This window comes from Diuraphis noxia, unplaced genomic scaffold (assembly GCF_037042655.1).
Source record: "Diuraphis noxia isolate RWA-SAM2 unplaced genomic scaffold, SU_Dnox_SAM2 contig0006, whole genome shotgun sequence".
Lineage (NCBI taxonomy): Eukaryota > Metazoa > Arthropoda > Insecta > Hemiptera > Aphididae > Diuraphis > Diuraphis noxia.
This window is the reverse complement of record NW_028301716.1, coordinates 4,947,549-4,971,290: the sequence shown is the minus strand read 5'-3', so window position 1 is coordinate 4,971,290 and position 23,742 is coordinate 4,947,549.

Genomic DNA, 23,742 nt, shown 5'->3' with positions numbered 1-23,742 from the left:
TTAAGTCATTTCTATTAAACTAATCGTACTTTTTATATTTTTAACGTTAAGTTCACATTATTTTACATCTAAAACACGTGTTTACAATACATTTGGGTGAATAAAAAAAATAGAAAAAAAATTTGGTAAAAAATGGTGATAATTCCACTAAATATCGTTTAAAGTCATTTTTATTGAACTAATCATACTTTTTATATTTTTATCGTTAAGTTCACATATTTTAACATCTAAAACACGTCTTTACAATACATTTGGGTGAATATAAATGGTTGTAAAAAAATTTTGAAATACAGTTGATGAATCCGCTAAATATCGTCTTAAGTCTTTTCTATTAAACTAAACATACTTTTTATATTTTTATCGTTAAGTTCACATTATTTTACATCTAAAACACGTATTTACAATACATTTGGGTGAATATAAAAGGTCGTAAAAAAATTTTGAAATACGGGTGATGAATCCGCTAAATATCGTCTTAAGTCATTTCTGTTAAACTAATCATACTTTTTATATTTTTAACGTTCAGTTCACATTATTTTACATCTAAAACACGTGTTTACAATACATTTGGGTGAATACAAAAAATAGAAAAAAAATTTGGTAAATAATGGTGATAATTCCGCTAAATATCGTTTAAAGTCATTTGTATTGAACTAATCATACTTTTTATCGTTAAGTTCACAATATTTTACATCTAAAACACGTATTTACAATACATTTGGGTGAATACAAAAAATAGAAAAAAAATTTGGTAAAAAATGGTGATAATTCCACTAAATATCGTTTAAAGTCATTTTTATTGAACTAATCATACTTTTTATATTTTTATCGTTAAGTTCACATATTTTAACATCTAAAACACGTCTTTACAATACATTTGGGTGAATATAAAAGGTCGTAAAAAAATTTTGAAATACAGGTGATGAATCCGCTAAATATCGTCTTAAGTCATTTCTATTAAACTAATCATACCTTTTTATATTTTTAACGTTAAGTTCACATTATTTTACATCTAAAACACGTATTTACAATACATTTGGGTGAATATAAAAGGTCGTAAAAAAATTTTGAAATACGGGTGATGAATCCGCTAAATATCGTCTTAAGTCATTTCTATTAAACTATACATACTTTTTATATTTTTAACGTTAATTTCACATTATTTTACATCTAAAACACGTCTTTACAATACATTTGGGTGAATACAAAAAATAGAAAAAAAATTTGGTAAAAAATGGTGATAATTCCGCTAAATATCGTTTAAAGTCATTTGTATTGAACTAATCATACTTTTTATATTTTTATCGTTAAGTTCACAATATTTTACATCTAAAACACGTATTTACAATACATTTGGGTGAATACAAAAAATAGAAAAAAAATTTGAGAAAAATTTGGGTAAAAAATGGTGATAATACCGCTAAATATCGTTTAAAGACATTTGTATTGAACTAATCATACTTTTTATATTTTTATCGTTAAGTTCACATAATTTTACATCTAAATCACGTCTTTACAATACATTTGGGTGAATATAAAAGGTCGTAAAAAAATTTTGAAATACGGGTGATGAATCCGCTAAATATCGTCTTAAGTCATTTCTGTTAAACTAATCATACTTTTTATATTTTTAACGTTCAGTTCACATTATTTTACATCTAAAACACGTCTTTACAATACATTTGGGTGAATATAAAAGGTCGTAATAAAATTTTGAAATACGGGTGATGAATCCGCTAAATATCGTCTTAAGTCATTTCTATTAAACTAATCATACTTTTTATATTTTTATCGTTAAGTTCACATTATTTTACATCTAAAACACGTCTTTACAATACATTTGGGTGAATACAAAAAATAGAAAAAAAATTTGGTAAAAAATGGTGATAATTCTGCTAAATATCGTTTAAAGTCATTTGTATTGAACTAATCATACTTTTTATATTTTTATCGTTAAGTTCACAATATTTTACATCTAAAACACGTATTTACAATACATTTGGGTGAATACAACAAATAGAAAAAAAATTTGGTAAAAAATGGTGATAATTCCACTAAATATCGTTTAAAGTCATTTTTATTGAACTAATCATACTTTTTATATTTTTATCGTTAAGTTCACATATTTTAACATCTAAAACACGTCTTTACAATACATTTGGGTGAATATAAAAGGTCGTAAAAAAATTTTGAAATACAGGTGATGAATCCGCTAAATATCGTCTTAAGTCATTTCTATTAAACTAATCATACCTTTTTATATTTTTAACGTTAAGTTCACATTATTTTACATCTAAAACACGTATTTACAATACATTTGGGTGAATATAAAAGGTCGTAAAAAAATTTTGAAATACGGGTGATGAATCCGCTAAATATCGTCTTAAGTCATTTCTATTAAACTATACATACTTTTTATATTTTTAACGTTAATTTCACATTATTTTACATCTAAAACACGTCTTTACAATACATTTGGGTGAATACAAAAAATAGAAAAAAAATTTGGTAAAAAATGGTGATAATTCCGCTAAATATCGTTTAAAGTCATTTGTATTGAACTAATCATACTTTTTATATTTTTATCGTTAAGTTCACAATATTTTACATCTAAAACACGTATTTACAATACATTTGGGTGAATACAAAAAATAGAAAAAAAATTTGAGAAAAATTTGGGTAAAAAATGGTGATAATACCGCTAAATATCGTTTAAAGACATTTGTATTGAACTAATCATACTTTTTATATTTTTATCGTTAAGTTCACATAATTTTACATCTAAATCACGTCTTTACAATACATTTGGGTGAATATAAAAGGTCGTAAAAAAATTTTGAAATACGGGTGATGAATCCGCTAAATATCGTCTTAAGTCATTTCTGTTAAACTAATCATACTTTTTATATTTTTAACGTTCAGTTCACATTATTTTACATCTAAAACACGTCTTTACAATACATTTGGGTGAATATAAAAGGTCGTAATAAAATTTTGAAATACGGGTGATGAATCCGCTAAATATCGTCTTAAGTCATTTCTATTAAACTAATCATACTTTTTATATTTTTATCGTTAAGTTCACATTATTTTACATCTAAAACACGTCTTTACAATACATTTGGGTGAATACAAAAAATAGAAAAAAAATTTGGTAAAAAATGGTGATAATTCTGCTAAATATCGTTTAAAGTCATTTGTATTGAACTAATCATACTTTTTATATTTTTATCGTTAAGTTCACAATATTTTACATCTAAAACACGTATTTACAATACATTTGGGTGAATACAACAAATAGAAAAAAAATTTGGTAAAAAATGGTGATAATTCCACTAAATATCGTTTAAAGTCATTTTTATTGAACTAATCATACTTTTTATATTTTTATCGTTAAGTTCACATATTTTAACATCTAAAACACGTCTTTACAATACATTTGGGTGAATATAAAAGGTCGTAAAAAAATTTTGAAATACAGGTGATGAATCCGCTAAATATCGTCTTAAGTCATTTCTATTAAACTAATCATACTTTTTATATTTTTAACGTTAAGTTCACATTATTTTACATCTAAAACACGTGTTTACAATACATTTGGGTGAATACAAAAAATAGAAAAAAAATTTGGTAAAAAATGGTGATAATTCCGCTAAATATCGTCTTAAGTCATTTCTATTAAACTAATCATACTTTTTATATTTTTAACGTTAAGTTCACATTATTTTACATCTAAAACACGTGATTACAATACATTTGGGTGAATAAAAAAAATAGAAAAAAAATTTGGTAAAAAATGGTGATAATTCCACTAAATATCGTTTAAAGTCATTTGTATTGAACTAATCATACTTTTTATATTTTTATCGTTAATTTCACATTATTTTACATCTAAAACACGTATTTACAATACATTTGGGTGAATATAAAAGGTCGTAAAAAAATTTTGAAATACGGGTGATGAATCCGCTAAATATCGTCTTAAGTCATTTCTATTAAACTAATCATACTTTTTATATTTTTAACGTTAAGTTCACATTATTTTACATCTAAAACACGTGTTTACAATACATTTGGGTGAATACAAAAAATAGAAAAAAAATTTGGTAAAAAATGGTGATAATTCCGCTAAATAACGTTTAAAGTCATTTGTATTGAACTAATCATACTTTTTATATTTTTATCGTTAAGTTCACAATATTTTACATGTAAAACACGTATTTACAATACATTTGGGTGAATACAATAAATAGAAAAAAAATTTGGTAAAAAATGGTGATAATTCCACTAAATATCGTTTAAAGTCATTTTTATTGAACTAATCATACTTTTTATATTTTTATCGTTAAGTTCACATATTTTAACATCTAAAACACGTCTTTACAATACATTTGGGTGAATATAAAAGGTCGTAAAAAAATTTTGAAATACAGGTGATGAATCCGCTAAATATCGTCTTAAGTCATTTCTATTAAACTAATCATACTTTTTATATTTTTAACGTTAAGTTCACATTATTTTACATCTAAAACACGTCTTTACAATACATTTGGGTGAATATAAAAGGTCGTAAAAAAATTTTGAAATACGGGTGATGAATCCGCTAAATATCGTCTTAAGTCATTTCTATTAAACTAATCATACTTTTTATATTTTTAACGTTAATTTCACATTATTTTACATCTAAAACACGTCTTTACAATACATTTGGGTGAATACAAAAAATAGAAAAAAAATTTGAGAAAAATTTGGGTAAAAAATTGTGATAATACCGCTAAATATCGCTTAAAGACATTTGTATTGAACTAATCATACTTTTTATATTTTTAACGTTAATTTCACATTATTTTACATCTAAAACACGTCTTTACAATACATTTGGGTGAATACAAAAAATAGAAAAAAAATTTGAGAAAAATTTGGGTAAAAAATTGTGATAATACCGCTAAATATCGTCTTAAGTCATTTCTATTAAACTAATCGTACTTTTTATATTTTTAACGTTAAGTTCACATTATTTTACATCTAAAACACGTGTTTACAATACATTTGGGTGAATAAAAAAAATAGAAAAAAAATTTGGTAAAAAATGGTGATAATTCCACTAAATATCGTTTAAAATCATTTTTATTGAACTAATCATACTTTTTATATTTTTATCGTTAAGTTCACATAATTTTACATCTAAATCACGTCTTTACAATACATTTGGGTGAATATAAAAGGTCGTAAAAAAATTTTGAAATACGGGTGATGAATCCGCTAAATATCGTCTTAAGTCATTTCTGTTAAACTAATCATACTTTTTATATTTTTAACGTTCAGTTCACATTATTTTACATCTAAAACACGTCTTTACAATACATTTGGGTGAATATAAAAGGTCGTAATAAAATTTTGAAATACGGGTGATGAATCCGCTAAATATCGTCTTAAGTCATTTCTATTAAACTAATCATACTTTTTATATTTTTATCGTTAAGTTCACAATATTTTACATCTAAAACACGTATTTACAATACATTTGGGTGAATACAACAAATAGAAAAAAAATTTGGTAAAAAATGGTGATAATTCCACTAAATATCGTTTAAAGTCATTTTTATTGAACTAATCATACTTTTTATATTTTTATCGTTAAGTTCACATATTTTAACATCTAAAACACGTCTTTACAATACATTTGGGTGAATATAAAAGGTCGTAAAAAAATTTTGAAATACAGGTGATGAATCCGCTAAATATCGTCTTAAGTCATTTCTATTAAACTAATCATACTTTTTATATTTTTAACGTTAAGTTCACATTATTTTACATCTAAAACACGTGTTTACAATACATTTGGGTGAATACAAAAAATAGAAAAAAAATTTGGTAAAAAATGGTGATAATTCCGCTAAATATCGTCTTAAGTCATTTCTATTAAACTAATCATACTTTTTATATTTTTAACGTTAAGTTCACATTATTTTACATCTAAAACACGTGATTACAATACATTTGGGTGAATAAAAAAAATAGAAAAAAAATTTGGTAAAAAATGGTGATAATTCCACTAAATATCGTTTAAAGTCATTTGTATTGAACTAATCATACTTTTTATATTTTTATCGTTAATTTCACATTATTTTACATCTAAAACACGTATTTACAATACATTTGAGTGAATATAAAAGGTCGTAAAAAAATTTTGAAATACGGGTGATGAATCCGCTAAATATCGTCTTAAGTCATTTCTATTAAACTAATCATACTTTTTATATTTTTAACGTTAAGTTCACATTATTTTACATCTAAAACACGTGTTTACAATACATTTGGGTGAATACAAAAAATAGAAAAAAAATTTGGTAAAAAATGGTGATAATTCTGCTAAATATCGTCTTAAGTCATTTCTATTAAACTAATCATACTTTTTATATTTTTATCGTTAAGTTCACAATATTTTACATCTAAAACACGTATTTACAATACATTTGGGTGAATACAACAAATAGAAAAAAAATTTGGTAAAAAATGGTGATAATTCCACTAAATATCGTTTAAAGTCATTTTTATTGAACTAATCATACTTTTTATATTTTTATCGTTAAGTTCACATATTTTAACATCTAAAACACGTCTTTACAATACATTTGGGTGAATATAAAAGGTCGTAAAAAAATTTTGAAATACAGGTGATGAATCCGCTAAATATCGTCTTAAGTCATTTCTATTAAACTAATCATACTTTTTATATTTTTAACGTTAAGTTCACATTATTTTACATCTAAAACACGTGTTTACAATACATTTGGGTGAATACAAAAAATAGAAAAAAAATTTGGTAAAAAATGGTGATAATTCCGCTAAATATCGTCTTAAGTCATTTCTATTAAACTAATCATACTTTTTATATTTTTAACGTTAAGTTCACATTATTTTACATCTAAAACACGTGATTACAATACATTTGGGTGAATAAAAAAAATAGAAAAAAAATTTGGTAAAAAATGGTGATAATTCCACTAAATATCGTTTAAAGTCATTTGTATTGAACTAATCATACTTTTTATATTTTTATCGTTAATTTCACATTATTTTACATCTAAAACACGTATTTACAATACATTTGAGTGAATATAAAAGGTCGTAAAAAAATTTTGAAATACGGGTGATGAATCCGCTAAATATCGTCTTAAGTCATTTCTATTAAACTAATCATACTTTTTATATTTTTAACGTTAAGTTCACATTATTTTACATCTAAAACACGTGTTTACAATACATTTGGGTGAATACAAAAAATAGAAAAAAAATTTGGTAAAAAATGGTGATAATTCTGCTAAATATCGTCTTAAGTCATTTCTATTAAACTAATCATACTTTTTATATTTTTAACGTTAAGTTCACATTATTTTACATCTAAAACACGTGTTTACAATACATTTGGGTGAATACAAAAAATAGAAAAAAAATTTGGTAAAAAATGGTGATAATTCCGCTAAATATCGTCTTAAGTCATTTCTATTAAACTAATCATACTTTTTATATTTTTAACGTTAAGTTCACATTATTTTACATCTAAAACACGTGTTTACAATACATTTGGGTGAATAAAAAAAATAGAAAAAAAATTTGGTAAAAAATGGTGATAATTCCGCTAAATATCGTTTAATGTCATTTGTATTGAACTAATCATACTTTTTATATTTTTATCGTTAATTTCACATTATTTTACATCTAAAACACGTATTTACAATATATTTGGGTGAATATAAAAGGTCGTAAAAAAATTTTGAAATACGGGTGATGAATCCGCTAAATATCGTCTTAAGTCATTTCTATTAAACTAATCATACTTTTTATATTTTTAACGTTAAGTTCACATTATTTTACATCTAAAACACGTGTTTACAATACATTTGGGTGAATACAAAAAATAGAAAAAAAATTTGGTAAAAAATGGTGATAATTCCGCTAAATATCGTTTAAAGTCATTTCTATTAAACTAATCATACTTTTTATATTTTTAACGTTAAGTTCACATTATTTTACATCTAAAACACGTGTTTACAATACATTTGGGTGAATACAATAAATAGAAAAAAAATTTGGTAAAAAATGGTGATAATTCCACTAAATATCGTTTAAAGTCATTTTTATTGAACTAATCATACTTTTTATATTTTTATCGTTAAGTTCACATATTTTAACATCTAAAACACGTCTTTACAATACATTTGGGTGAATATAAAAGGTCGTAAAAAAATTTTGAAATACGGGTGATGAATCCGCTAAATATCGTCTTAAGTCATTTCTATTAAACTAATCATACTTTTTATATTTTTAACGTTAATTTCACATTATTTTACATCTAAAACACGTCTTTACAATACATTTGGGTGAATACAAAAAATAGAAAAAAAATTTGAGAAAAATTTGGGTAAAAAATTGTGATAATACCGCTAAATATCGCTTAAAGACATTTGTATTGAACTAATCATACTTTTTATATTTTTATCGTTAAGTTCACATAATTTTACATCTAAATCACGTCTTTACAATACATTTGGGTGAATATAAAAGGTTGTGAAAAAATTTTGAAATACAGTTGATGAATCCGCTAAATATCGTCTTAAGTCTTTTCTATTAAACTAAACATACTTTTTATATTTTTATCGTTAAGTTCACATTATTTTACATCTAAAACACGTATTTACAATACATTTGGGTGAATAAAAAAGGTCGTAAAAAAATTTTGAAATACGGGTGATGAATCCGCTAAATATCGTCTTAAGTCATTTCTGTTAAACTAATCATACTTTTTATATTTTTAACGTTCAGTTCACATTATTTTACATCTAAAACACGTGTTTACAATACATTTGGGTGAATACAAAAAATAGAAAAAAAATTTGGTAAATAATGGTGATAATTCCGCTAAATATCGTTTAAAGTCATTTGTATTGAACTAATCATACTTTTTATCGTTAAGTTCACAATATTTTACATCTAAAACACGTATTTACAATACATTTGGGTGAATACAAAAAATAGAAAAAAAATTTGGTAAAAAATGGTGATAATTCCACTAAATATCGTTTAAAGTCATTTTTATTGAACTAATCATACTTTTTATATTTTTATCGTTAAGTTCACATATTTTAACATCTAAAACACGTCTTTACAATACATTTGGGTAAATATAAAAGGTCGTAAAAAAATTTTGAAATACAGGTGATGAATCCGCTAAATATCGTCTTAAGTCATTTCTATTAAACTAATCATACTTTTTATATTTTTAACGTTAAGTTCACATTATTTTACATCTAAAACACGTATTTACAATACATTTGGGTGAATATAAAAGGTCGTAAAAAAATTTTGAAATACGGGTGATGAATCCGCTAAATATCGTCTTAAGTCATTTCTATTAAACTATACATACTTTTTATATTTTTAACGTTAATTTCACATTATTTTACATCTAAAACACGTCTTTACAATACATTTGGGTGAATACAAAAAATAGAAAAAAAATTTGGTAAAAAATGGTGATAATTCCGCTAAATATCGTTTAAAGTCATTTGTATTGAACTAATCATACTTTTTATATTTTTATCGTTAAGTTCACAATATTTTACATCTAAAACACGTATTTACAATACATTTGGGTGAATACAAAAAATAGAAAAAAAATTTGAGAAAAATTTGGGTAAAAAATGGTGATAATACCGCTAAATATCGTTTAAAGACATTTGTATTGAACTAATCATACTTTTTATATTTTTATCGTTAAGTTCACATAATTTTACATCTAAATCACGTCTTTACAATACATTTGGGTGAATATAAAAGGTCTTAAAAAAATTTTGAAATACGGGTGATGAATCCGCTAAATATCGTCTTAAGTCATTTCTGTTAAACTAATCATACTTTTTATATTTTTAACGTTCAGTTCACATTATTTTACATCTAAAACACGTCTTTACAATACATTTGGGTGAATATAAAAGGTCGTAATAAAATTTTGAAATACGGGTGATGAATCCGCTAAATATCGTCTTAAGTCATTTCTATTAAACTAATCATACTTTTTATATTTTTATCGTTAAGTTCACATTATTTTACATCTAAAACACGTCTTTACAATACATTTGGGTGAATACAAAAAATAGAAAAAAAATTTGGTAAAAAATGGTGATAATTCCGCTAAATATCGTTTAAAGTCATTTGTATTGAACTAATCATACTTTTTATATTTTTATCGTTAAGTTCACAATATTTTACATCTAAAACACGTATTTACAATACATTTGGGTGAATACAACAAATAGAAAAAAAATTTGGTAAAAAATGGTGATAATTCCACTAAATATCGTTTAAAGTCATTTTTATTGAACTAATCATACTTTTTATATTTTTATCGTTAAGTTCACATATTTTAACATCTAAAACACGTCTTTACAATACATTTGGGTGAATATAAAAGGTCGTAAAAAAATTTTGAAATACAGGTGATGAATCCGCTAAATATCGTCTTAAGTCATTTCTATTAAACTAATCATACTTTTTATATTTTTAACGTTAAGTTCACATTATTTTACATCTAAAACACGTGTTTACAATACATTTGGGTGAATACAAAAAATAGAAAAAAAATTTGGTAAAAAATGGTGATAATTCCGCTAAATATCGTCTTAAGTCATTTCTATTAAACTAATCATACTTTTTATATTTTTATCGTTAATTTCACATTATTTTACATCTAAAACACGTATTTACAATACATTTGGGTGAATATAAAAGGTCGTAAAAAAATTTTGAAATACGGGTGATGAATCCGCTAAATATCGTCTTAAGTCATTTCTATTAAACTAATCATACTTTTTATATTTTTAACGTTAAGTTCACATTATTTTACATCTAAAACACGTGTTTACAATACATTTGGGTGAATACAAAAAATAGAAAAAAAATTTGGTAAAAAATGGTGATAATTCCGCTAAATATCGTCTTAAGTCATTTCTATTAAACTAATCATACTTTTTATATTTTTAACGTTAAGTTCACATTATTTTACATCTAAAACACGTGATTACAATACATTTGGGTGAATAAAAAAAATAGAAAAAAAATTTGGTAAAAAATGGTGATAATTCCACTAAATATCGTTTAAAGTCATTTGTATTGAACTAATCATACTTTTTATATTTTTATCGTTAATTTCACATTATTTTACATCTAAAACACGTATTTACAATACATTTGAGTGAATATAAAAGGTCGTAAAAAAATTTTGAAATACGGGTGATGAATCCGCTAAATATCGTCTTAAGTCATTTCTATTAAACTAATCATACTTTTTATATTTTTAACGTTAAGTTCACATTATTTTACATCTAAAACACGTGTTTACAATACATTTGGGTGAATACAAAAAATAGAAAAAAAATTTGGTAAAAAATGGTGATAATTCTGCTAAATATCGTCTTAAGTCATTTCTATTAAACTAATCATACTTTTTATATTTTTAACGTTAAGTTCACATTATTTTACATCTAAAACACGTGTTTACAATACATTTGGGTGAATACAAAAAATAGAAAAAAAATTTGGTAAAAAATGGTGATAATTCCGCTAAATATCGTCTTAAGTCATTTCTATTAAACTAATCATACTTTTTATATTTTTAACGTTAAGTTCACATTATTTTACATCTAAAACACGTGTTTACAATACATTTGGGTGAATAAAAAAAATAGAAAAAAAATTTGGTAAAAAATGGTGATAATTCCGCTAAATATCGTTTAATGTCATTTGTATTGAACTAATCATACTTTTTATATTTTTATCGTTAATTTCACATTATTTTACATCTAAAACACGTATTTACAATATATTTGGGTGAATATAAAAGGTCGTAAAAAAATTTTGAAATACGGGTGATGAATCCGCTAAATATCGTCTTAAGTCATTTCTATTAAACTAATCATACTTTTTATATTTTTAACGTTAAGTTCACATTATTTTACATCTAAAACACGTGTTTACAATACATTTGGGTGAATACAAAAAATAGAAAAAAAATTTGGTAAAAAATGGTGATAATTCCGCTAAATATCGTTTAAAGTCATTTCTATTAAACTAATCATACTTTTTATATTTTTAACGTTAAGTTCACATTATTTTACATCTAAAACACGTGTTTACAATACATTTGGGTGAATACAATAAATAGAAAAAAAATTTGGTAAAAAATGGTGATAATTCCACTAAATATCGTTTAAAGTCATTTTTATTGAACTAATCATACTTTTTATATTTTTATCGTTAAGTTCACATATTTTAACATCTAAAACACGTCTTTACAATACATTTGGGTGAATATAAAAGGTCGTAAAAAAATTTTGAAATACGGGTGATGAATCCGCTAAATATCGTCTTAAGTCATTTCTATTAAACTAATCATACTTTTTATATTTTTAACGTTAATTTCACATTATTTTACATCTAAAACACGTCTTTACAATACATTTGGGTGAATACAAAAAATAGAAAAAAAATTTGAGAAAAATTTGGGTAAAAAATTGTGATAATACCGCTAAATATCGCTTAAAGACATTTGTATTGAACTAATCATACTTTTTATATTTTTATCGTTAAGTTCACATAATTTTACATCTAAATCACGTCTTTACAATACATTTGGGTGAATATAAAAGGTTGTGAAAAAATTTTGAAATACAGTTGATGAATCCGCTAAATATCGTCTTAAGTCTTTTCTATTAAACTAAACATACTTTTTATATTTTTATCGTTAAGTTCACATTATTTTACATCTAAAACACGTATTTACAATACATTTGGGTGAATAAAAAAGGTCGTAAAAAAATTTTGAAATACGGGTGATGAATCCGCTAAATATCGTCTTAAGTCATTTCTGTTAAACTAATCATACTTTTTATATTTTTAACGTTCAGTTCACATTATTTTACATCTAAAACACGTGTTTACAATACATTTGGGTGAATACAAAAAATAGAAAAAAAATTTGGTAAATAATGGTGATAATTCCGCTAAATATCGTTTAAAGTCATTTGTATTGAACTAATCATACTTTTTATCGTTAAGTTCACAATATTTTACATCTAAAACACGTATTTACAATACATTTGGGTGAATACAAAAAATAGAAAAAAAATTTGGTAAAAAATGGTGATAATTCCACTAAATATCGTTTAAAGTCATTTTTATTGAACTAATCATACTTTTTATATTTTTATCGTTAAGTTCACATATTTTAACATCTAAAACACGTCTTTACAATACATTTGGGTAAATATAAAAGGTCGTAAAAAAATTTTGAAATACAGGTGATGAATCCGCTAAATATCGTCTTAAGTCATTTCTATTAAACTAATCATACTTTTTATATTTTTAACGTTAAGTTCACATTATTTTACATCTAAAACACGTATTTACAATACATTTGGGTGAATATAAAAGGTCGTAAAAAAATTTTGAAATACGGGTGATGAATCCGCTAAATATCGTCTTAAGTCATTTCTATTAAACTATACATACTTTTTATATTTTTAACGTTAATTTCACATTATTTTACATCTAAAACACGTCTTTACAATACATTTGGGTGAATACAAAAAATAGAAAAAAAATTTGGTAAAAAATGGTGATAATTCCGCTAAATATCGTTTAAAGTCATTTGTATTGAACTAATCATACTTTTTATATTTTTATCGTTAAGTTCACAATATTTTACATCTAAAACACGTATTTACAATACATTTGGGTGAATACAAAAAATAGAAAAAAAATTTGAGAAAAATTTGGGTAAAAAATGGTGATAATACCGCTAAATATCGTTTAAAGACATTTGTATTGAACTAATCATACTTTTTATATTTTTATCGTTAAGTTCACATAATTTTACATCTAAATCACGTCTTTACAATACATTTGGGTGAATATAAAAGGTCTTAAAAAAATTTTGAAATACGGGTGATGAATCCGCTAAATATCGTCTTAAGTCATTTCTGTTAAACTAATCATACTTTTTATATTTTTAACGTTCAGTTCACATTATTTTACATCTAAAACACGTCTTTACAATACATTTGGGTGAATATAAAAGGTCGTAAAAAAATTTTGAAATACGGGTGATGAATCCGCTAAATATCGTCTTAAGTCATTTCTGTTAAACTAATCATACTTTTTATATTTTTAACGTTCAGTTCACATTATTTTACATCTAAAACACGTGTTTACAATACATTTGGGTGAATACAAAAAATAGAAAAAAAATTTGGTAAAAAATGGTGATAATTCCGCTAAATATCGTTTAAAGTCATTTGTATTGAACTAATCATACTTTTTATCGTTAAGTTCACAATATTTTACATCTAAAACACGTATTTACAATACATTTGGGTGAATACAAAAAATAGAAAAAAAATTTGGTAAAAAATGGTGATAATTCCGCTAAATATCGTTTAAAGTCATTTGTATTGAACTAATCATACTTTTTATATTTTTATCGTTAAGTTCACAATATTTTACATCTAAAACACGTATTTACAATACATTTGGGTGAATACAACAAATAGAAAAAAAATTTGGTAAAAAATGGTGATAATTCCACTAAATATCGTTTAAAGTCATTTTTATTGAACTAATCATACTTTTTATATTTTTATCGTTAAGTTCACATATTTTAACATCTAAAACACGTCTTTACAATACATTTGGGTGAATATAAAAGGTCGTAAAAAAATTTTGAAATACAGGTGATGAATCCGCTAAATATCGTCTTAAGTCATTTCTATTAAACTAATCATACTTTTTATATTTTTAACGTTAAGTTCACATTATTTTACATCTAAAACACGTGTTTACAATACATTTGGGTGAATACAAAAAATAGAAAAAAAATTTGGTAAAAAATGGTGATAATTCCGCTAAATATCGTCTTAAGTCATTTCTATTAAACTAATCATACTTTTTATATTTTTAACGTTAAGTTCACATTATTTTACATCTAAAACACGTGATTACAATACATTTGGGTGAATAAAAAAAATAGAAAAAAAATTTGGTAAAAAATGGTGATAATTCCACTAAATATCGTTTAAAGTCATTTGTATTGAACTAATCATACTTTTTATATTTTTATCGTTAATTTCACATTATTTTACATCTAAAACACGTATTTACAATACATTTGGGTGAATATAAAAGGTCGTAAAAAAATTTTGAAATACGGGTGATGAATCCGCTAAATATCGTCTTAAGTCATTTCTATTAAACTAATCATACTTTTTATATTTTTAACGTTAAGTTCACATTATTTTACATCTAAAACACGTGTTTACAATACATTTGGGTGAATACAAAAAATAGAAAAAAAATTTGGTAAAAAATGGTGATAATTCCGCTAAATATCGTTTATAGTCATTTGTATTGAACTAATCATACTTTTTATATTTTTATCGTTAAGTTCACAATATTTTACATCTAAAACACGTATTTACAATACATTTGGGTGAATACAAAAAATAGAAAAAAAATTTGGTAAAAAATGGTGATAATTCCACTAAATATCGTTTAAAGTCATTTTTATTGAACTAATCATACTTTTTATATTTTTATCGTTAAGTTCACATATTTTAACATTTAAAACACGTCTTTACAATACATTTGGGTGAATATAAAAGGTCGTAAAAAAATTTTGAAATACAGGTGATGAATCCGCTAAATATCGTCTTAAGTCATTTCTATTAAACTAATCATACTTTTTATATTTTTAACGTTAAGTTCACATTATTTTACATCTAAAACACGTGTTTACAATACATTTGGGTGAATACAAAAAATAGAAAAAAAATTTGGTAAAAAATGGTGATAATTCCGCTAAATATCGTCTTAAGTCATTTCTATTAAACTAATCATACTTTTTATATTTTTAACGTTAAGTTCACATTATTTTACATCTAAAACACGTATTTACAATACATTTGGGTGAATAAAAAAAATAGAAAAAAAATTTGGTAAAAAATGGTGATAATTCCACTAAATATCGTTTAAAGTCATTTTTATTGAACTAATCATACTTTTTATATTTTTATCGTTAAGTTCACATATTTTAACATCTAAAACACGTCTTTACAATACATTTGGGTGAATATAAAAGGTTGTAAAAAAATTTTGAAATACAGTTGATGAATCCGCTAAATATCGTCTTAAGTCTTTTCTATTAAACTAAACATACTTTTTATATTTTTATCGTTAAGTTCACATTATTTTACATCTAAAACACGTATTTACAATACATTTGGGTGAATATAAAAGGTCGTAAAAAAATTTTGAAATACGGGTGATGAATCCGCTAAATATCGTCTTAAGTCATTTCTGTTAAACTAATCATACTTTTTATATTTTTAACGTTCAGTTCACATTATTTTACATCTAAAACACGTGTTTACAATACATTTGGGTGAATACAAAAAATAGAAAAAAAATTTGGTAAAAAATGGTGATAATTCCGCTAAATATCGTTTAAAGTCATTTGTATTGAACTAATCATACTTTTTATCGTTAAGTTCACAATATTTTACATCTAAAACACGTATTTACAATACATTTGGGTGAATACAAAAAATAGAAAAAAAATTTGGTAAAAAATGGTGATAATTCCGCTAAATATCGTTTAAAGTCATTTGTATTGAACTAATCATACTTTTTATATTTTTATCGTTAAGTTCACAATATTTTACATCTAAAACACGTATTTACAATACATTTGGGTGAATACAACAAATAGAAAAAAAATTTGGTAAAAAATGGTGATAATTCCACTAAATATCGTTTAAAGTCATTTTTATTGAACTAATCATACTTTTTATATTTTTATCGTTAAGTTCACATATTTTAACATCTAAAACACGTCTTTACAATACATTTGGGTGAATATAAAAGGTCGTAAAAAAATTTTGAAATACAGGTGATGAATCCGCTAAATATCGTCTTAAGTCATTTCTATTAAACTAATCATACTTTTTATATTTTTAACGTTAAGTTCACATTATTTTACATCTAAAACACGTGTTTACAATACATTTGGGTGAATACAAAAAATAGAAAAAAAATTTGGTAAAAAATGGTGATAATTCCGCTAAATATCGTCTTAAGTCATTTCTATTAAACTAATCATACTTTTTATATTTTTAACGTTAAGTTCACATTATTTTACATCTAAAACACGTGATTACAATACATTTGGGTGAATAAAAAAATAGAAAAAAAATTTGGTAAAAAATGGTGATAATTCCACTAAATATCGTTTAAAGTCATTTGTATTGAACTAATCATACTTTTTATATTTTTATCGTTAATTTCACATTATTTTACATCTAAAACACGTATTTACAATACATTTGGGTGAATATAAAAGGTCGTAAAAAAATTTTGAAATACGGGTGATGAATCCGCTAAATATCGTCTTAAGTCATTTCTATTAAACTAATCATACTTTTTATATTTTTAACGTTAAGTTCACATTATTTTACATCTAAAACACGTGTTTACAATACATTTGGGTGAATACAAAAAATAGAAAAAAAATTTGGTAAAAAATGGTGATAATTCCGCTAAATATCGTTTATAGTCATTTGTATTGAACTAATCATACTTTTTATATTTTTATCGTTAAGTTCACAATATTTTACATCTAAAACACGTATTTACAATACATTTGGGTGAATACAAAAAATAGAAAAAAAATTTGGTAAAAAATGGTGATAATTCCACTAAATATCGTTTAAAGTCATTTTTATTGAACTAATCATACTTTTTATATTTTTATCGTTAAGTTCACATATTTTAACATTTAAAACACGTCTTTACAATACATTTGGGTGAATATAAAAGGTCGTAAAAAAATTTTGAAATACAGGTGATGAATCCGCTAAATATCGTCTTAAGTCATTTCTATTAAACTAATCATACTTTTTATATTTTTAACGTTAAGTTCACATTATTTTACATCTAAAACACGTGTTTACAATACATTTGGGTGAATACAAAAAATAGAAAAAAAATTTGGTAAAAAATGGTGATAATTCCGCTAAATATCGTCTTAAGTCATTTCTATTAAACTAATCATACTTTTTATATTTTTAACGTTAAGTTCACATTATTTTACATCTAAAACACGTATTTACAATACATTTGGGTGAATAAAAAAAATAGAAAAAAAATTTGGTAAAAAATGGTGATAATTCCACTAAATATCGTTTAAAGTCATTTTTATTGAACTAATCATACTTTTTATATTTTTATCGTTAAGTTCACATATTTTAACATCTAAAACACGTCTTTACAATACATTTGGGTGAATATAAAAGGTTGTAAAAAAATTTTGAAATACAGTTGATGAATTCGCTAAATATCGTCTTAAGTCTTTTCTATTAAACTAAACATACTTTTTATATTTTTATCGTTAAGTTCACATTATTTTACATCTAAAACACGTATTTACAATACATTTGGGTGAATATAAAAGGTCGTAAAAAAATTTTGAAATACGGGTGATGAATCCGCTAAATATCGTCTTAAGTCATTTCTGTTAAACTAATCATACTTTTTATATTTTTAACGTTCAGTTCACATTATTTTACATCTAAAACACGTGTTTACAATACATTTGGGTGAATACAAAAAATAGAAAAAAAATTTGGTAAAAAATGGTGATAATTCCGCTAAATATCGTTTAAAGTCATTTGTATTGAACTAATCATACTTTTTATCGTTAAGTTCACAATATTTTACATCTAAAACACGTATTTACAATACATTTGGGTGAATACAAAAAATAGAAAAAAAATTTGGTAAAAAATGGTGATAATTCCACTAAATATCGTTTAAAGTCATTTTTATTGAACTAATCATACTTTTTATATTTTAATCGTTAAGTTCACATATTTTAACATCTAAAACACGTCTTTACAATACATTTGGTTGAATATAAAAGGTCGTAAAAAAATTTTGAAATACAGGTGATGAATCCGCTAAATATCGTCTTAAGTCATTTCTATTAAACTAATCATACTTTTTATATTTTTAACGTTAAGTTCACATTATTTTACATCTAAAACACGTGTTTACAATACATTTGGGTGAATACAAAAAATAGAAAAAAAATTTGGTAAAAAATGGTGATAATTCCGCTAAATATCGTCTTAAGTCATTTCTATTAAACTAATCATACTTTTTATATTTTTAACGTTAAGTTCACATTATTTTACATCTAAAACACGTGATTACAATACATTTGGGTGAATAAAAAAAATAGAAAAAAAATTTGGTAAAAAATGGTGATAATTCCACTAAATATCGTTTAAAGTCATTTTTATTGAACTAATCATACTTTTTATATTTTTATCGTTAAGTTCACATATTTTAACATCTAAAACACGTCTTTACAATACATTTGGGTGAATATAAAAGGTTGTAAAAAAATTTTGAAATACAGTTGATGAATCCGCTAAATATCGTCCTAAGTCTTTTCTATTAAACTAATCATACTTTTTATATTTTTATCGTTAAGTTCACATTATTTTACATCTAAAACACGTGTTTACAATACATTTGGGTGAATACAAAAAATAGAAAAAAAATTTGGTAAAAAATGGTGATAATTCCGCTAAATATCGTTTAAAGTCATTTGTATTGAACTAATCATACTTTTTATATTTTTATCGTTAAGTTCACAATATTTTACATCTAAAACACGTATTTACAATACATTTGGGTGAATAAAAAAAATAGAAAAAAAATTTGGTAAAAAATGGTGATAATTCCGCTAAATATCGTTTAAAGTCATTTGTATTGAACTAATCATACTTTTTATATTTTTATCGTTAAGTTCACATATTTTAACATCTAAAACACGTCTTTACAATACATTTGGGTGAATATAAAAGGTTGTAAAAAAATTTTGAAATACAGTTGATGAATCCGCTAAATATCGTCTTAAGTCTTTTCTATTAAACTAATCATACTTTTTATATTTTTATCGTTAAGTTCACATTATTTTACATCTAAAACACGTGTTTACAATACATTTGGGTGAATACAAAAAATAGAAAAAAAATTTGGTAAAAAATGGTGATAATTCCGCTAAATATCGTTTAAAGTCATTTGTATTGAACTAATCATACTTTTTATATTTTTATCGTTAAGTTCACATTATTTTACATCTAAAACACGTCTTTACAATACATTTGGGTGAATATAAAAGGTCGTAAAAAAATTTTGAAATACAGGTGATGAATCCGCTAAATATCGTCTTAAGTCATTTCTATTAAACTAATCATACTTTTTATATTTTTAACGTTAAGTTCACATTATTTTACATCTAAAACACGTGTTTACAATACATTTGGGTGAATACAAAAAATAGAAAAAAAATTTGGTAAAAAATGGTGATAATTCCGCTAAATATCGTCTTAAGTCATTTCTATTAAACTAATCATACTTTTTATATTTTTAACGTTAAGTTCACATTATTTTACATCTAAAACACGTGATTACAATACATTTGGGTGAATAAAAAAAATAGAAAAAAAATTTGGTAAAAAATGGTGATAATTCCACTAAATATCGTTTAAAGTCATTTTTATTGAACTAATCATACTTTTTATATTTTTATCGTTAAGTTCACATATTTTAACATCTAAAACACGTCTATACAATACATTTGGGTGAATATAAAAGGTTGTAAAAAAATTTTGAAATACAGTTGATGAATCCGCTAAATATCGTCTTAAGTCTTTTCTATTAAACTAATCATACTTTTTATATTTTTATCGTTAAGTTCACATTATTTTACATCTAAAACACGTATTTACAATACATTTGGGTGAATATAAAAGGTCGTAAAAAAATTTTGAAATACGGGTGATGAATCCGCTAAATATCGTCTTAAGTCATTTCTGTTAAACTAATCATACTTTTTATATTTTTAACGTTCAGTTCACATTATTTTACATCTAAAACACGTGTTTACAATACATTTGGGTGAATACAAAAAATAGAAAAAAAATTTGGTAAAAAATGGTGATAATTCCGCTAAATATCGTTTAAAGTCATTTGTATTGAACTAATCATACTTTTTATCGTTAAGTTCACAATATTTTACATCTAAAACACGTATTTACAATACATTTGGGTGAATACAAAAAATAGAAAAAAAATTTGGTAAAAATTGGTGATAATTCCACTAAATATCGTTTAAAGTCATTTTTATTGAACTAATCATACTTTTTATATTTTTATCGTTAAGTTCACATATTTTAACATCTAAAACACGTCTTTACAATACATTTGGGTGAATATAAAAGGTCGTAAAAAAATTTTGAAATACAGGTGATGAATCCGCTAAATATCGTCTTAAGTCATTTCTATTAAACTAATCATACTTTTTATATTTTTAACGTTAAGTTCACATTATTTTACATCTAAAACACGTGATTACAATACATTTGGGTGAATAAAAAAAATAGAAAAAAAATTTGGTAAAAAATGGTGATAATTCCACTAAATATCGTTTAAAGTCATTTGTATTGAACTAATCATACTTTTTATATTTTTATCGTTAATTTCACATTATTTTACATCTAAAACACGTATTTACAATACATTTGGGTGAATATAAAAGGTCGTAAAAAAATTTTGAAATACGGGTGATGAATCCGCTAAATATCGTCTTAAGTCATTTCTATTAAACTAATCATACTTTTTATATTTTTAACGTTAAGTTCACATTATTTTACATCTAAAACACGTGTTTACAATACATTTGGGTGAATACAAAAAATAGAAAAAAAATTTGGTAAAAAATGGTGATAATTCCGCTAAATATCGTTTAAAGTCATTTGTATTGAACTAATCATACTTTTTATATTTTTATCGTTAAGTTCACAATATTTTACATCTAAAACACGTATTTACAATACATTTGGGTGAATACAAAAAATAGAAAAAAAATTTGGTAAAAAATGGTGATAATTCCACTAAATATCGTGTAAAGTCATTTTTATTGAACTAATCATACTTTTTATATTTTTATCGTTAAGTTCACATATTTTAACATCTAAAACACGTCTTTACAATACATTTGGTTGAATATAAAAGGTCGTAAAAAAATTTTGAAATACAGGTGATGAATCCGCTAAATATCGTCTTAAGTCATTTCTATTAAACTAATCATACTTTTTATATTTTTAACGTTAAGTTCACATTATTTTACATCTAAAACACGTGTTTACAATACATTTGGGTGAATACAAAAAATAGAAAAAAAATTTGGTAAAAAATGGTGATAATTCCGCTAAATATCGTCTTAAGTCATTTCTATTAAACTAATCATACTTTTTATATTTTTAACGTTAAGTTCACATTATTTTACATCTAAAACACGTGATTACAATACATTTGGGTGAATAAAAAAAATAGAAAAAAAATTTGGTAAAAAATGGTGATAATTCCACTAAATATCGTTTAAAGTCATTTTTATTGAACTAATCATACTTTTTATATTTTTATCGTTAAGTTCACATATTTTAACATCTAAAACACGTCTTTACAATACATTTGGGTGAATATAAAAGGTTGTAAAAAAATTTTGAAATACAGTTGATGAATCCGCTAAATATCGTCTTAAGTCTTTTCTATTAAACTAATCATACTTTTTATATTTTTATCGTTAAGTTCACATTATTTTACATCTAAAACACGTGTTTACAATACATTTGGGTGAATACAAAAAATAGAAAAAAAATTTGGTAAAAAATGGTGATAATTCCGCTAAATATCGTTTAAAGTCATTTGTATTGAACTAATCATACTTTTTATATTTTTATCGTTAAGTTCACAATATTTTACATCTAAAACACGTATTTACAATACATTTGGGTGAATAAAAAAAATAGAAAAAAAATTTGGTAAAAAATGGTGATAATTCCACTAAATATCGTTTAAAGTCATTTTTATTGAACTAATCATACTTTTTATATTTTTATCGTTAAGTTCACATATTTTAACATCTAAAACACGTCTTTACAATACATTTGGGTGAATATAAAAGGTTGTAAAAAAATTTTGAAATACAGTTGATGAATCCGCTAAATATCGTCTTAAGTCTTTTCTATTAAACTAATCATACTTTTTATATTTTTATCGTTAAGTTCACATTATTTTACATCTAAAACACGTGTTTACAATACATTTGGGTGAATACAAAAAATAGAAAAAAAATTTGGTAAAAAATGGTGATAATTCCGCTAAATATCGTCTTAAGTCATTTCTATTAAACTAATCATACTTTTTATATTTTTAACGTTAAGTTCACATTATTTTACATCTAAAACACGTGTTTACAATACATTTGGTTGAATACAAAAAATAGAAAAAAAATTTGGTAAAAAATGGTGATAATTCCGCTAAATATCGTCTTAAGTCATTTCTATTAAACTAATCATACTTTTTATATTTTTAACGTTAAGTTCACATTATTTTACATCTAAAACACGTGATTACAATACATTTGGGTGAATAAAAAAAATAGAAAAAAAATTTGGTAAAAAATGGTGATAATTCCACTAAATATCGTTTAAAGTCATTTTTATTGAACTAATCATACTTTTTATATTTTTATCGTTAAGTTCACATATTTTAACATCT